The following is a 16,443-nucleotide window of genomic DNA, read 5'->3' as shown; positions in this document are numbered from 1 at the left end:
GTGTGTGTGTGTGTGTGTGTGTGTGTGTGTGTGTGTGTGTGTTACTATCGCATTTCCCTTTGGGATGGTTAGTTATGTGAGCTCCTGAAGGCAGAACATCACTTGTCTGTGTTATGTTCTCATTGCTACACCATCTAACACAAACATACTTGTTAAAAGTGGAGGGGCGTTTTATCCCAGCACCCCACAGGTATGTTTCTGGATTCTTATCAAATACTCAGAGGTCAGTGTTACTGTACCCATTTTATGAACGGTGGCACTGATGGTTGACTCTCCCTCATGTACCTCTGGCTTCTCTGTTTCTGACTCATTTAATATTCGTTCATTGAGAACTGGAGTATCAGGTGAGTGAGGCCCATGTACAAAAGCCGGATTTCCACAAACCAGAGCGGAGCGTCTGCGAGGGGAAGATGGATGGGAAGAACTACCTGGAGTAATGCCACGTTTTACGGAGCTGCAAGCACTTTGGCTTGTTAGTAGAGCGTTCATGTCTTAACTGCTTTTGTTTCCAAGTCTATTATTTGAGTGAATGAAGGCTCCTTCCCACGACAGAAATGAGTTTTATAAAAATCCTTTTCTCTGAATCCAGTGACTTGGCAGTACAACCATCAAAAACAAGCTTGATGCTTTACAAAGCGTGAGGCCAAATATCGATCTCTGTAGGACTTAGGGAAATATCTTGTGTATAGGAAAATATCTAAGTTGAAATGTATTAAGCCGATGTTGACTGAATTCAAAATTACACCTAATTTGAAACAACTGTTTCCCCTTGGTCAACTGGCTAGTCTATTGGGTTTTAGTGAGGATAAGAGAGTTCAAAATCAGAGTTGAGTTCTCCCCATCCTGCAAAAGCTATGCTTCATATTAACTAGGCTCTGGTGGGAGGCAGAGCTGCTAGGAGCTGGCGCCTTTCTCTACCCCAGAGAAGATTATCAGCAGTTAGGCAAGGTTTTAGACACTTGAAAATTCTCCTTCAAACATGAGGAAAAAATTAAGTTTTTCCTAAAGTTGTTCCTATTGGCAAATATGTCACTCATATCCAGCTCATACAGGCACAGGCTCCTAGGGTTACAGATGTGGGCGTGGGTACAGATATGGGCGTGGTAACAGATGTGGGCGTGGGTACATATATGGGCGTGGTTACAGATGTGGGCATGGGTACATATATGGGCGTGGTTACAGATGTAGGCATGGGTACATATATGGGCGTGGTTACAGATGTGGGCGTGGGTACATATATGGGCGTGGTTACAGATGTGGGCATGGGTACATATATGGGCGTGGTTACAGATGTGGGCGTGGGTACATATATGGGCGTGGTTACAGATGTGGGCGTGGGTACAGATATGGGCGTGGTTACAGATGTGGGCGTGGGTACATATATGGGCGTGGTTACAGATGTAGGCGTGGGTACATATATGGGCGTGGGTACAGATGTGGGCGTGGGTACATATATGGGCGTGGTTACAGATGTAGGCGTGGGTACAGATGTGGGCATGGGTACATATATGGGCGTGGTTACAGATGTGGGCGTGGGTACATATATGGGCGTGGTTACAGATGTGGGCGTGGGTACATATATGGGCGTGGGTACAGATGTGGGCGTGGGTACAGATATGGGTGTGGGTGACCCATTCTTTTCTGTGAGACAGGGTATTCTGTATGAGTGTTTGGGACATTGTATGTATCTGTTTTCCAATTTTGAGACACTGAAAACGAGGCGGTAGCTTCAGCCACCGGCTAGGGCAGTGGGACATTCACCCAGTGCTATGCCCTGTGTGTATCCACACATGCAGTATGAGAGTCCTAACCACTGATAGTCCAGGATCGTGATGAGCATGACCAAGGTGAGTTGAGGCCAGTAAGTCAGAGTCCTGGTCTAATAGGACTAGCGTGCTTTCAATAATGAATCCGAGAGCTTGCCCCTTTCTTTCCTTGTGCATAGTTGTGCTTACAATGGTCGATCATCCACAAGCCAGGAGGAGCCCTCCCTCATCACACCTCAGCCATACTATACCCTGTTCTTGTTTGTCTGCTCTGCAGAGTTGGGAGACATCTACTTCTGTTGATTAAGTCTTCCAGTGGATGGCATTTTGTTTTGCCAACCCTATTCACATTTGACCTTACAGAGACAAGAGGAGACATAAGTAAAGTGGAAATATTTTATGCCTCGATCTATTTATATCATGGCTATGAAGCTAAGCAAGATGGTCAAGCTGTGCCCTTAAGATTTGTAAGTTTTTGTGTATGTAAATTCTATCTAAACATATAAAAGTTTATATAAACATATAAACACATGACTCTAATATTTCCCAATGGATATGCTTTTTAAAAAGATGTAACCCTATTCCACACTCTGGCTGTAGGACGCAGAATTTTTCCCTGCCAGTTAGTATTCATAGGACTAGAAGGCACTGTGCAGTCTTACCCAGCTATGCACCCTGCATGCTACAATACTAACCTTCAAGGCAAGCTCTGCCCACTTGGGTAACAGTGGCATGACTGCTCTGGGGGCGATCAGCTGCTCTGAGATTGCTTGAGGTTCCCTCCAAAAGAGCAGACTCATGTCTTGGGCTGTAAGCCTGGTCAAAAGCCAATGGCTGAAGAAGGCCATCGCTCTCTCAGGGAATCAACTACAACTGTCTTGTTAAATGACCACGTTGCTTTCTAAATACTTATTTTTATATCCATAGAATAATGCCGCTCTCAGTCTCAGGCAGAGAACGTTTTTTGGTTGTTGTTGTTGTTTTGTTTTGTTTTAACCTCCAGTGGGTAATGGTCAAGGCAGAGATTCAAACAGGACAAAGTGCTGAGTAAGTAACTCTGAATACTCAGCACTAGACCCAAAGAACATCGTGGAGGTAGGAAGAGAAAGAATGAAAGTCAGAAGATGAGGAAGAGTTCAGGATGTATGGCCACTGTACTCACTAGTAAACCGGTAGCCATGGTTACCTGCATCTGAGAGGACCCACCAATGGTCCAGCATTTGTGAGGGAGGGCCTCCTGAGGCCGAGCCTTTCTTGCAGAGCTCTTGGCAGTTAGGAGGCATCAGGGGAGAAGTCATTTTCCTCCTGGCAACAGGTAAGTTGTGCAAACGTTGGTAAGTAATCTCTCTCTAAGCTCATCTAAGCAATGCCAGTTAAACTCAGTAGGTCATAAGTGGGGGTTGAGGGGGAGAAAAGAAAAAAATGTCAGGAAAGTAGGAGAGGGACTGGTTAGAAGGAATCTAGAGTTCAGCAAGAGGGGGACAAGAAAGAATGTGGGAGGGTAAGTCTAGTCAAAATGTATTATATAATACGTATACATACCTATATCTGCATACAAATATATAATTGTCACACACAGACATACAAAGAGTTCATGATAAAATACAAAGTGCCTATATTATCTGGATTTTTGAAAAGCTATAGTCTCCATGCCCTTGAGTAGGCCCAAAACAAAGAAAATTGCCATATATTATATGTACAGTCACTGGCTGTATATGTCCTTCTGCCTTCATGGAGTCAAGCAAACACAGACAAAAACGTTTATGAAAACCAACTGCATCTGTCCTGAACATGTATACGCGTTTTCCTGGTCATTTTCCCTTAAGCAGTAACTACTCACAGCACTTGCATTGGTTTGTGTGCTACAAGTAATCAGGAGATCGTGTGGGTTTGATGCAAACACTGTCCGTTTCATAGAAGGTACCTGAGCATCCTAACATCCCGGTATCCACTGGGGACTGGAGTCAATCTCAGGAGGACACCAAGAAACAGTCCTGTTTACATGCTTCTCAGGTAAGGACAATTCCAGGTAGCAACGGTCAGGTGCGGATCACGATTCAGATCCGTACTTGCAGAATGCAGAACAGAATCGTTTATCTGGCATTCCCGACCTGTCTTGAAAGCTGCTCAACTAAGAGGATGTGTAGGGGGCGGGGGACACCACGGAGCAGGAGGAGGCTGACAAGGGGCCAGGAAGCAACTCTCTGGAGCGTAGTGCCTGGGGTACCATCTCCTCTAGCTTCATGGCTACTTACAGGCTATCCTGACCCTAGAAAGGGATCTGAAGAGAGGGCTACTGCGTTGAGCCTAGGAGGCAGCAAACAGCCCCGGAGAGGAGCCACAACAGCAGGGAAGCAGCGCCAAGAACAACAGGAAGCTCGAAGCCACGCCCCTGCTCGTTGAGCGAGCGCAGGCCTGGAAGCCCGGGTTATTTGCTCCAAAGAGTCTTGAGCAGATGTTACATAAACAAAATCTCCACTGACTCCAATTCTGGATCTGGCCTAAAATAGCCCCGAGGCTAGACTCTGTCATTCTTAGTGGTTCCGCATGTGTTCAAACTACTGCCCTCACTGAACCACGTTTGTAGACACACTGCAGCCTCCTCAGGGGACTGCTTCCCCTAGGACCAAAAAGCAAGGCTCCGTGGCTGCCCATGGTAGCCCAGACACAAGGCATCCCTCTAAGACCTCATGATGGCTGCTGACTAAGGGACGTGTCTCCTCTCTCCAGGAGACAGGAAGTTGGGGTAGGAATGTTTAAAGAGTTTCTCCCCTACCTCCTTCTTCCCTCTTTCCTCCATCTTCCCTTTTTTGTCTCTCTCCTCTTCCTCTTCCTCCTTCCTTCTCCTCTCCTCCCCTTTCCCCACTTCTTCCTTTTCCTACTCCTTTGTGTAAGGTGGAGAAACCCGAAGCAAGCTTTCTAGGGTTACAGCGGGAGATTTCCCTGGGTTTTTATTTGCAATGATTTAAGACCGATGCCAGCACTCTTGACTGACTGTGCTTGTACAAGTTTCCCAGACCCTGTTTGGGTTTCAGCTCCTTCGTGCGACAGAAAACCAGTCTAGCGTGAACATCTGGAGGCTCGAACATCTGTGCCCCAGTAAGGGGCCACTCCAGCTATACCACTTCAGCATGGGTCCCTGGAAACTGTTAATCATCTTTTTCTCCTTGGCCACTTGCCTCTCTCTAGAATCTTACAAACAAATCTAAAAAAAAAAAAAAAAAAAAAAAAAAAACCCAGTAAGGGGCCACTCCAGCTATACCACTTCAGCATGGGTCCCTGGAAACTGTTAATCATCTTTTTCTCCTTGGCCACTTGCCTCTCTCTAGAATCTTACAAACAAATCTAAAAAAAAAAAAAACAAAAAAAAAAAAACCAAAAACCAGTAAAGCAATATCTACGATTCAGAAATCCTGGTGCCGGATACTGACTATATGCTTAGGCACTATAGAAATCATTTGATGTGTTTCCTTTTGTTTAATCTGATAGGACTAGTCAGAATTGCTACAGCAGTGGGATGGTGGGGGTGGAACCCTGGGATGAGGCTGAGCTGGGAGTAACTGATGGCTCAGAGAACATCTGCCAGGGCTCATAGCTCCTCCTCTTGGTTTTCTTTCTACTCACAGTCCAAGCTACTCTATCTTTTGCCCTCCTAATTAAACACAGCATCCAGTGTTCATCCTAATGTGGTCTTTGAGACCCCAAACGGCCAACATGCTATTGACAACAGGCAAAAAAAAAAAAAAAAAAAAAGTATGACTAATACTGGGGGAATGATGAGATTATATTTTTTTCAATACTTTGAAAGAGGTCTTTGTGTTTCTCTGGGTTAGAGCCTCCCAGATGTAGTCTTTAGCCCTGAGCCTAAGACTAAGAGGAGGGTTGAAATCATAAAGAGATAAGAAGAGGCCTGTGAGAGGCCAGCACTCGGGCTAGGGCCAGTGCCAGGCTGCAGGGAGCAGGGAGGGCTCACGTCACTTGGGAACTCTTAGCTTTCTGAAGATTTTGGTTCCGATCTCAATTGTACTTTGAGTCCAGGACCCTCTGGGATGTTGGATCTAGGATGGCACACTCCTGCCCTTAGAACTGAAGCAACTTTACCATTAGACAGAGTCAAATGTCATATATGGGTGGGAGTGGGGGGACCTATGTGTTAGAACTTTTGGTGCCATAACCAGAATACCTTAGGAAAACATTGCAATGGAAGGATTCTTTTGGCTTATGGTTTCGAAGGGTTCAGTCCATGGTTACTTGGCTCTGTGTTTTATGGGCCTATGGTGAAATGGGTGTCATGGTGGCAGACACCTGCAACCAGAAAGCAGCAGAAGTGAGGAGGGAGCTGGGAACTCGTCACAGCTCTCATGAGCTTGCCCATCTGACCCACTTCTTCCAGACAGGTTCTGCTTCCTAAGGTTTCTAGAACCTACCAGAATGCACGACCAGCTGAGCTCCAAGCCTTCAGTGCATGAACCTCTTTGCGGGACACTTCATGCTCAAACTCTTGCAGCCTACTTGTATGGGATTCTGTTCTTTCATTCTTTACTCATTCATATATTCCCAACAGTCCTGAGAGATCCACTGTGTGTTGATCCTAGGCTCTGGGGATGCAGAAGTGAATTTTAAAATAGTGGCTATGGTCCCTGACTTTTGGGAGCTCGAATTCTATAGTGGGAGATGAAGAGAAAGCAGCCGTGATGAAGGCTGGGGCAGATGCACCTAGGAGCTTTGAAAACCCAACTGAAGTGTTGCTTTGGTCTGGGTGCTGAGTATTGGGGGCTATCTGTGTTGTGGCTGAGGGAAGGGGCATAAATGTATATACAGTGGTTTCCCAGGAGAGATTGCCGCGTTCTTTTTCTTCTCTGGAAACCCCACGAATGCAAGGCTTAAGCTACAGTACCTAATACCATGCCTGGCCTCCCCCCCTGCTCTTTACTCATGTCTCCCCCAGAGAGCAGGCATGATTTATCTGATTGGAGAGTCAGGAGTTCAGAAGGGGAAACTGGGACAGGGTGAGTCAGCTGCTTCTCTGGGGCGGGTCACTCCCTTCTGAGCCTGAGTGTAGTTTATTGAAGATGGCTGTTGCCCAGAAGGTGCTGACTGTGTAGCTGCGGGAGTGACTTCAGGCTGGGGAGGGATAGTGCAAAGCCCATTTGGTTAATATATTTAAAACTATATTTGACAGCTTAGCTGTCCTTAGCGTTTCCTGTTTTGATCTCCCTTTTGCCCGATGCTCGTGGTAAGGAGGAAAGTAACTGGACTCATTTGAATCGTAACACAGATGATGCTTAAGTGCGGTTCATAAGTGGATGGCGGGCATGCAGTCACCACACTGGCCTGACTGACAGGAGTGTGCATCCCATGTCTAAGACTGCCTCTGCCTCCCAGGTGTTGGGATTAAAAGCCTGTGCCACCACACCCAGCATCATTATGGCATTTTCAAAACAATTGGTTTTTGTTTTTCTTTTTTTACTTTTTGTTTCTTCCCTCTTGTTGCCCATTGCCTGACTTCCCTTGCACCCGTCCACCCACTTCCCATAACCCCTTTCTGTTCTGTGTCTAATGCTTTCTGCTTACTTCTTTCTGCTCACTCCTTCTTCAGCACCCCCCCCCCACTGTTTGTGGTCTCTTATTTCAGTCACTCTATCCACACTCACCCTCATTTCTATACGTATACACACATAAACAATATAAGCTAGGATCTGAGAGAGAGAGAGAGAGAGAGAGAGAGAGAGAGAGAGAGAGAGAGAGAGAGAGAGAGAGAGGGGTCGTGTGATTTCTGTCTTTCTGACTCTTTTACTTAACTTAGTGTAATACTTTCCAGATCTATTTTCCTCCAAAGCTGACACAGAAAGCGTTAAGAGGCAGTAGGAGCCCAGTAGAGGGAGCTGTTTCAAACAAATTCCACAAGCTGGTGGCCAGTGGACAACCAACTAAGCAGGTGGTCCTGTGTATGCTTTGCAAACTCCAACTGTAACAGAGTAGCCGGATGTTCAAACTCTGAGCCAGGCCAAAGCTTATGCAAGGTAGTAGTCTGGGTTTTGTGGGCTGTCCAGGATTTTACACCCTGCTTCATCAGCAGAGCTTAGTCTGAACCCAGTGTGGCCCTTTCCAGTTTATGCCTTTTGAATTCCTCAGGCAGATCCTGCCTCAGTATGGTATGGGAGCTGGCAAATTCCGCTGACCTTGCACACATACACACTAACCAGTGTGCTATTGACTGAAGTCTGTAGGGAGAGACCCTGGGTCAGAGAAATCCACAACTCAGGTTGACATCAGCGGAGATGGGCTTTGGAAACAGTGGCTAGGAAGGTGACACAATGAAGGAGAGAAAGGGGGAGGGGGCTTCGAGGGCTGGAGAGAAGGCCCTGCAGGTAAAGTTCTTGTACAAGTTTGAGAAGCTGAGTTCTGATTTGAAGCATCCACTCCAAAGGCCCAGTCAGGCCAAGTGCATCGGCAATTCTAACTCTGGGGAGTTGGAAACAGAAGGACCCTGGACATTTCTGGCCAACCAGCCTAGCTGAACTGGTGAACTCGGGGTTCAGTGAGAGACCCTCTCTTGAAAAATAAGGTAGGGGATGATTGAGGAAGACACCTGGTATTGACCCTCTGGCTTTGACATTTACAAACACACATGTACACATGCTTCTCCCAACACACACACACACACACACACACACACACACAGTGGAGCCTGAACTCAGTGAAATGTGTCTACTTCCCTGTGGACCTTTGCACTGGACTAAGTCTAAGTTTAAATTTTGAATCATCACAGGTGTGATAAGACTTGCTAGATAAATTTCATGATTAGGACAACTGAAATGTGGAATAAATACATCAAGCGGAAGCACTCAAAATCTGCGTGATTGAGTAGGCATGTGATCTAGAATGTAGATTTGTCTTGAAGAGGAATATATATTTACATATGTACATATATAGGATACATATACATATATGGCATACATATATACATACATATATATTAGATTATATATTATTTTAATTGTGTGTGCAGACATGTATACACCTGCCCACAGAGGTCAAAAGTACTATATCCCCCTAAACTGGACTGGGACCAGAACTCAGGTCCTCTAGAAGAACAGTATTGCCCCCTTAATTGATGTCCTCTCTCCAGTCCCAGGTGTCTGTGTGTGTGTGTGTGTGTGTGTGTGTGTGTGTGTGTGTGTAAAAGGCATTCAACTGTTAGCAGCCCTGATCCAATGAGGCCGGGGTGGATCATATCCAATTACATTGCAACAGCAAAAGGTAGTTTTCTGTGATCACCTGGAGGAGCAGAGCTTGGGAAATGTAGTTTATGCCAAAGCCTGGGAAAGGAATGGAGGGTTTGGCAAACATTAGTTTTCGTAGTCAGTCTCAGCTAGAAATATGATCCAGTTACTCTGTGGATATAGTCACTAGATCAGTGGTTCTCAACTCTTCTAATCCTACTCACGTGTGGTGATTGCCAACCATAAAGCTACTTCATGGCTACTCCATAACCATAATTTTGCTACTGTTACGGATGTTATGAATGTCTGATGTGAGCCCCATAGGGGTTGCGACTCACAGGTTGAGAACTACTGCTGTACACAGGCAAGAAAATGTGCTTGAAGATAAAGATGCCATGGAGCTCCTAAATTTCCAAAATCATAATGAACCTTGATAACTATTTTTTCAAATCCTATTTTTAATGATGGTTCTTAAATGCTTTAACCTCCCTTGTAGCCCACCACCCACCAGAGGCAGTGGAAAAGAAAGGACACGGGGGAAGTTGACCTGTTTAGAAAGATTCTTTGGAGCAGCTCCTGTGTGTGTTATGTGGAAATCAGCAGGTCAGTTGACAGATTAGCAGGCAGCAGCTCGATCCACTCACAAACACCTCACAGATACACCAGCAGTCCAGTTCAGTAGACTCGGGTTAGCAACAGTGGTGACACAACCTAGCAGAGACAGCCAGACCTCAGTCTCAGCTCGAGTCAGCAGGAGGGACCAACAGCAACAGCAGGAGAAGTTCTTAGCTGTGCCTCTCTTGGGGAAGCAAAGATCAGCAAAGACTCAAGACCAGACAAGCATTACCCAGCTAGCTGTACCAGCAAGCCAGGCTCTGTCTCTGTCACCATTCGAGTCCTATTTATGCCCTCCAAACACAATGTGTCCTCCATGTGCCTTACCTCAGCACGTGCATCCTATCAGCCAGAATCTAACAAATGTAGCTTAACTACTAAATGTAAGGCAGACCAATACATGGTGTGTCATTAGCAAAGAACCTTCATCACATGACTTTTCATGTGCTTGGTTTTTTTAGCAGAATATCCTTTCTCCTGTGTCTGCTTCAGGAAAATACTCCTTCACGTGTTTGCCCCAGAAAAACACCATCCAACCAACTTTCCAAGAGCCCTTAAGTTTCCACTTCACCTTGGTCCCCAAGAGGAGTAGTACTCTCCTACCAGATTACGTCACAGAACACATAGAAAAAGACAATTCGGGGTTGGGGATTTAGCTCAGTGGTAGAGTGCTTGCCTAGGAAGCGCAAGACCCTGGGTTCGGTCCCCAGCTCCAAAAAAAAGAACCAAAAAAAAAAAAAAAAAAAAAAGAAAGAAAGAAAAAAGAAAAAGACAATTCTTTCGCTGTACACTAGACTCTGTAGACAAAGCTCTTTGAGGCCAGGTGTCTCTCTGGCTACTGGGGAGACTGGGACAATTTGTGAGAACCACGGGTTGCAGCACACAGGTATAGGGAGGTTGTCAGAGGTGCGGTGGGGGTGGGGTGAGGAATGACATGTGGGTAAGACGGGATTCCAGTCAGACTAAACACATTGCTTCACCATATAACAAAACAGAACAGGAAAATCGAGGCCTTTAAAGGCCGTGCAAAGCCAAGTGACCCTAGGGGATTACAGAATGCTAAGGCATTGAGACCATAGATTCTCCCTCCATCCGGAATCCATACCCAGTGTGAAAAGGCCACCAGCGAGGGGGGTCTAGTGACAAGCTCTCCACCGTGTTCTGCGTGGAGAGTGTCTTCCTTTTCTCTCCTGGATAATCATCCGGGAGGGAATTAGAAAGAGAACCTGACAGGGACATTAGTTACCATCAGAGAATGCGACGAACAGGGAAACAGGATGTTGGATGTGGACATTTTCCCATAGGTTCAGGATTTCTATAATGTACACATGCATCTTTCTATAACGTACACATGCGTCTTCGCTTTGGTTTATCTTATCTACTTTGAACTCATAAATATTTAGCTTCATCTATAAATAACTCATCTAAGGCTTACCAACCCCAGGAAAGTAGTTCCACGACAGCAGAGAAGGATGGGGAACCAATTGTAAAAAGCTAACATGCTTTTTATAAGAAGCACTTTACAAAAAAAAAAAAAAGGCAGTTTGCAGCCCTGTGATTCCTGCCCCACCAGAGAACCTATACAGGGTTGACTCTGGACATTTTAAATCACGTCTTATAGCACTTAAAGCTGGGTTATGGTGTATTTTGAAATTAAACGACATTTCACAGAAGTTGTTCTTGGTTTCCACAAAGTTATGAGAAATGAATTGGAGGAATCTTCTATGAAGATTTTAAAAGCAAGCAAATAAAGCTAAGGATGATATCCAAATCCTTTGTCGTTTCTTCTCTCCGTTCTCATCCAATATGGGAACACTTAACCACACAGGAAGAGGTGGGTGGACTTGGAAAGTTGCTGAATTCTCTAATTTGAATCAATCCGAATTAAACACAAGCCGCTGTTGTATTAGCAAGTGAAGGACAAACACAACTTATACGGAGTGGAGGTGGATGAGAAGTCGGCTCTGTGTTGCTCAGAAACCCAAGGAGAGAGGGAGTTTTCTGAGACGGAGAAGACCTGAGCCATTCATGGTTCCAGTCCTTGCTCCTCACAGCATCCTGCCTCACAGCCCCTGCCTCACAGCATCCTGCACCACAGCTCCTGCCTCACAGCCCCTGCCTCACAGCCCCTGCCTCACAGCCCCTGCATCCCAGCATCCTGCATCCCAACATCCTGCATCCCAGCATCCTGCATCCCAACATCCTGCATCCCAGCATCCTGCATCCCAACATCCTGCATCCCAACATCCTGCATCCCAACATCCTGCATCACAGCCTCTGCATCACAGCTCCTGCATCACAGCCTCTGCATCACAGCCCCTGCATCACAGCATCCTGCACCACAGCTCCTGCCTCACAGCCCCTGCATCCCAGCATCCTGCATCCCAACATCCTGCACCGCAGCCCCTGTATCACAGCCCCTGCCTCACAGCATCCTGCACCACAGCTCCTGCCTCACAGCCCTTGCCTCACAGCCCCTGCATCCCAACATCCTGCATCCCAGCATCCTACATCCCAACATCCTGCATCCCAACATCCTGCATCCCAGCATCCTGCATCCCAACATCCTGCATCCCAGCATCCTGCATCACAGCCTCTGCATCACAGCTCCTGCATCACAGCCTCTGCATCACAGCCCCTGCATCACAGCATCCTGCCTTAGAGGGCGTTGGTTCTTCATACCTCTGCAACACATGGTCCAACAGACAGTTCTCTAACTGCCCGTCTCCGCTCCCATACTGTAAATACTGCTTGAATGAGGTCTATTGAGTGCCTGTCTTTTCCCACCTTTTGGCTGTTGGCTCGCCCCACTACAGCTCTTAAGAGCTGGCTATTGTTCTTAATCACAAGGAAGTGGACAAGCTTCATTAAGATGTGAAATATGGTGCAATTGCCCACGAGTTCAAGGCTAGTAAATCAACAGTATGCACTAAGTAAGGTTAAGTAAGATACAAGGTTAAGCGCTGACTGATGAAGATGTTATGACCAGAGGCTCACAGGAACAGAGCTTTATGTTATCCTAGAAGAAATGGTCCAGTATCACCGATTCAGTGTTTTCAGAGACACTGCAAACACAAATAACAGCCCAGATCATACCACTCAGATCGCCCAAGGAAGGCTTGGCTACGTAGCCATGGGAAATGGGGTTGACAGGCAGGCTCTGACAGAGTCCCCCTTAGCCAGAGAGTCAGCCTGGCCCCAAGCCATGCTCTTCCCTGATGATGGACCCTCTCAAAGTGTCTGGCGGTGCTCCTTCCTCACAATATCCGGCGATATTTTGTCAGACTCCCGTGGCAGTTTGACTTCCTCTCTGTTCCCCAGTGCTAGGTCCTGGGAAACACCTTGTAACCCCTCTGTCACCCAGTCCCAGAGTCTGAAAGTCCTGCTGCGCATGGCAGCTTGTACACGTGGCAAAGTAGGGAGGAGCTCTTGGAGGTCTCCCGTCTCCATCTCCTACCCTCCTCAGGTTGGCTTTTTCACTCCTCAGCCCTCACTCTCCTGGTCCCAGGGTCTTAATGCACATGGCAACAACCATTGCTAAGCTCACAGACACGCTGACTTCCCACCCAGAGACCCACTGAAGATGTACCCGAGTCAGCCTCACACCAATAATCACAAGGAGGGAGTGTGTTGCTTGGTGGCGTTTTCTCCTCACCAACTCCCAGCAGGTGATTGTCTAAGTGTGGAGGTGGATGTGTCCCCTTCATCCCTGTATGGCCTCTCCCACTCCTGCTCTCTGGACCTCGATTGCCCTGGAGGAGGCTGGCCCTTGTTCTCACCTCCTGCCTCAGCATTCGTGGAATGGGCTCTTTCCTTGGGTTCTCTCACTCCCACCTCCTTCAGGAAGAGAGAAAAGTGCAAACCCGCTTCCATTTATTTCTAAGCCACCTGCAACGGTTTCCCCTGAAGGTGCACTGTTTTTACCAGAGAGAGCTCTACCAGAGACAGCTCGTATTCCTATTCATCCTTCGTCTCTCTCCATCAGATGTGTATTTTGTACACATCTGCAAGAATGACTGCAGGATGTCTTACTGGATGTGCTTCCAAGGAGCTGAGAGAAATTTATGGAGGAAAAAAAAAAGAGCTAGCATTCACTGGGACTTACTCTGTGTCAAACATCCTGCTGAGTGCTTTACATATTTATCTCATTTAATCCTTATAACACCCTTAAGAGGTTGGTATGAATGGCTGTATTGAGCAAGTGAGGAAACCCAGGCTTAGGGAGGTAAGCGATGTGGTTCAGCAGAGGGAAGTTCAGATGCTGTCTTACTCCAGAGCTTGATGGAGCATCTCCTAATGAGAGAGAGAGAGAGAGAGAGAGAGAGAGAGAGAGAGAGAGAGAGAGAGAGAGACTCTCAGCCCACAGAACTGACTGCTGTTACCAGAAACAGCAGGACAGACATCAAGAATGGACAGATGAACTCAGGGGAGAAAGATGCTCTCTTTTCTCTCTTTCAAGGATTCAACCACAGCTCCAAATTGAACTGGGAAGCAGATCTGAACACTTGAGGTTGGTTGGCCTCATTCTAATCATGCACCTAATAATCTGTCATCATTTAAAGGCCATTTCCTCTGCACCTGCACCCAGAGTGCATCCAGAGGCTGAGGCTTCGAGGGAGAATCACACAGAGTCCCTGCTCTGCTGCTTCTCAGCCACGTGTCCACTTGCAGCCATGCACGGCTTGCAGGGACTGTGGCTTCTGCAAGGTGCAAGGTGGGAACGGGAAGAGGGGAAACAACCACTCTCTGCCTATTGGCTTTCCTGGCATGACAGAGATAGAAATAACAAAAACAGCTGAACTGTGGGTCCGGTGTAATTCGTTTCATTTAATGTGGGAGAGACAAGGATGGACAGTTTCCATGGCTCTCTGCTTGGATGTGTTTCTATTCTTTGAAGAAATTCACAGACATCAAATCTCATACCCAGATGTTTAGCACTGACTCTTGCTCTGACAGGTTAGTGACAGGCAGGATTTTTCTTCGTTCCTATTGTCCCAGTGTTTTTCAGGGAAAGCATTATATAAGTAAGGTGATTTAGTTAAATAATTTAATATATGCATCTACATGGCTCTATATTGGGTCATAAATCAAAAACCTAAAGAAGGGGGCAATGACATTCCAAGATTCCCATTTGCTTATCCTGTATGCTGGGAGCCAGGCTCATTCTCCTTAGAGGTCCTGGGGTTTCTGAGGCTCCAGGTACCGCGCTGTCTTCCCTAAGCCGCCTCTGGGAACTGGGGACTTGCATTTGCTTTCAAGTGTCTTTAGGGTTCCTGCCTGCTTGTTCAGAATACCGGGCTGGCAAAGAGCAAAATCTAAATCTATCTTTTAAGACTCCTCACAGTGCAGTCTGGAGTCCAGCAGACGTGGATGAAATCCCGACGCCCCCCGCCTGATAGCTGTTTCCCCTTGGATACATTTTGCTTTTTGCTGTGAGCCTCAGTCACTCATCTGTAAAATGGATGTTGTCATGTGTGCTCATGCTACTCGGGATGAAGTGGAGTTGGGCATGCAGAGCCCTTCAGCGTGGGGAAATGTCCGTTACAGGACCAGTTGGTACTATTAGGAGAAAAGACAACAAATGCATCATTGCAGACTCACATCTAGAGTCCTAAAAACACTGTTAGGTGAAAGGAAGCCATAGGCAAACCTCACTTGTTATTTAATCCCTTTTATAGAAAATGCTAGAACAATCAAAGCTTCAGAGACAGAAAAGCCTCTACAGAAAAGCAACTGCAGAGGGTTGGAGGTCTGAGGCCTGGGGCTGACTACCAGTGAGCATGTCATGTACTTGGGAGTGACAATCATTCTGGAAATAAACAGCCATAAGGGTTGTAGAAACATATGAATATACCAAAAGCCCACAGACTGTATAGTTTGGACAGTTGAATTTTATGTATGTGAGGTTACATCTTTAAGAATTTTTAATAGAAATTTATTATGCATCTAAAAGCTTGAACTCTGAAGCCAATTCATCTTGTGGAATCTCTCCCCCTCTCTGGCTCTGCAAGGAGAAGAAGAAGGAAATGTCATCTTGCTGGAAGCCTGCATGGCTTTCTAGGTAAATCATTTGTTCTGCAAAGACTGCACAATAAATGACAGCTCAGTGCAGTTTTGGCGCTCGTAGGAGCTGTAACACACAGCCCTCATCTTTCTGCGTGGGGAGACTGAGCAGTGTGGATTTATGGACAGAAAGAACCGAGCAAGCTTCTCTAAGTCCAGCGTTTCTCTGTATCTTAGCTTGTCTGGGAGGCCGTCCAGGTGGTGAGTGAGATATCTTCCCTCCATCTGCAATGGGAGAACGGGAGCCACAAATGGGAAAAGTCAATCAGTTTAGCTGTGACTATGTTGATGTGTCATAGTCATTGGTTCAGGCTGAAAACGAGGACCAGGGTGTCAGGGCACGCATGTGCATGTGTCTATATCCTGATTACTCACATCATGGGAGGATGAGGACTTTACTGAAGGGAAAACAGGGGACTTCGGGCTGAGTCAGTGAGTACTCTGAGACTGGAATGTATTAATTCTGGAATCCCATTGAGTTCATTCATTGCTTCCCAAGCATGATTGAAAAAAAATACACAGTTTTCAGGCACAGTCTCGGACAATGCTGTCACCACCACTTAGGGACAGTTTCAGCATGAGTAGGCTACAAGAGTCTCATAAAAAATGATATCTTCACTGTTTGAGATGTCTGTGTAGATTTGTGGCCTTTTGCTTTGTTTTTTTGAATTGATTAAATACGTGTGTTTTAAAAAAAATCAAAGACTTTTGCCTTTGGTTTTTAATTTCTTAATTTCTTCCAGATTTATGTCTGGCCGGTATTCTATATGCAC

This window comes from Rattus norvegicus, chromosome 14 (genome assembly GCF_021556685.1).
Source record: "Rattus norvegicus strain SHRSP/BbbUtx chromosome 14, alternate assembly SHRSP_T2T, whole genome shotgun sequence".
NCBI lineage: Eukaryota > Metazoa > Chordata > Mammalia > Rodentia > Muridae > Rattus > Rattus norvegicus.
The sequence above is the reverse complement of the archived record's forward strand: the minus strand, read 5'-3'. Positions refer to the sequence as shown.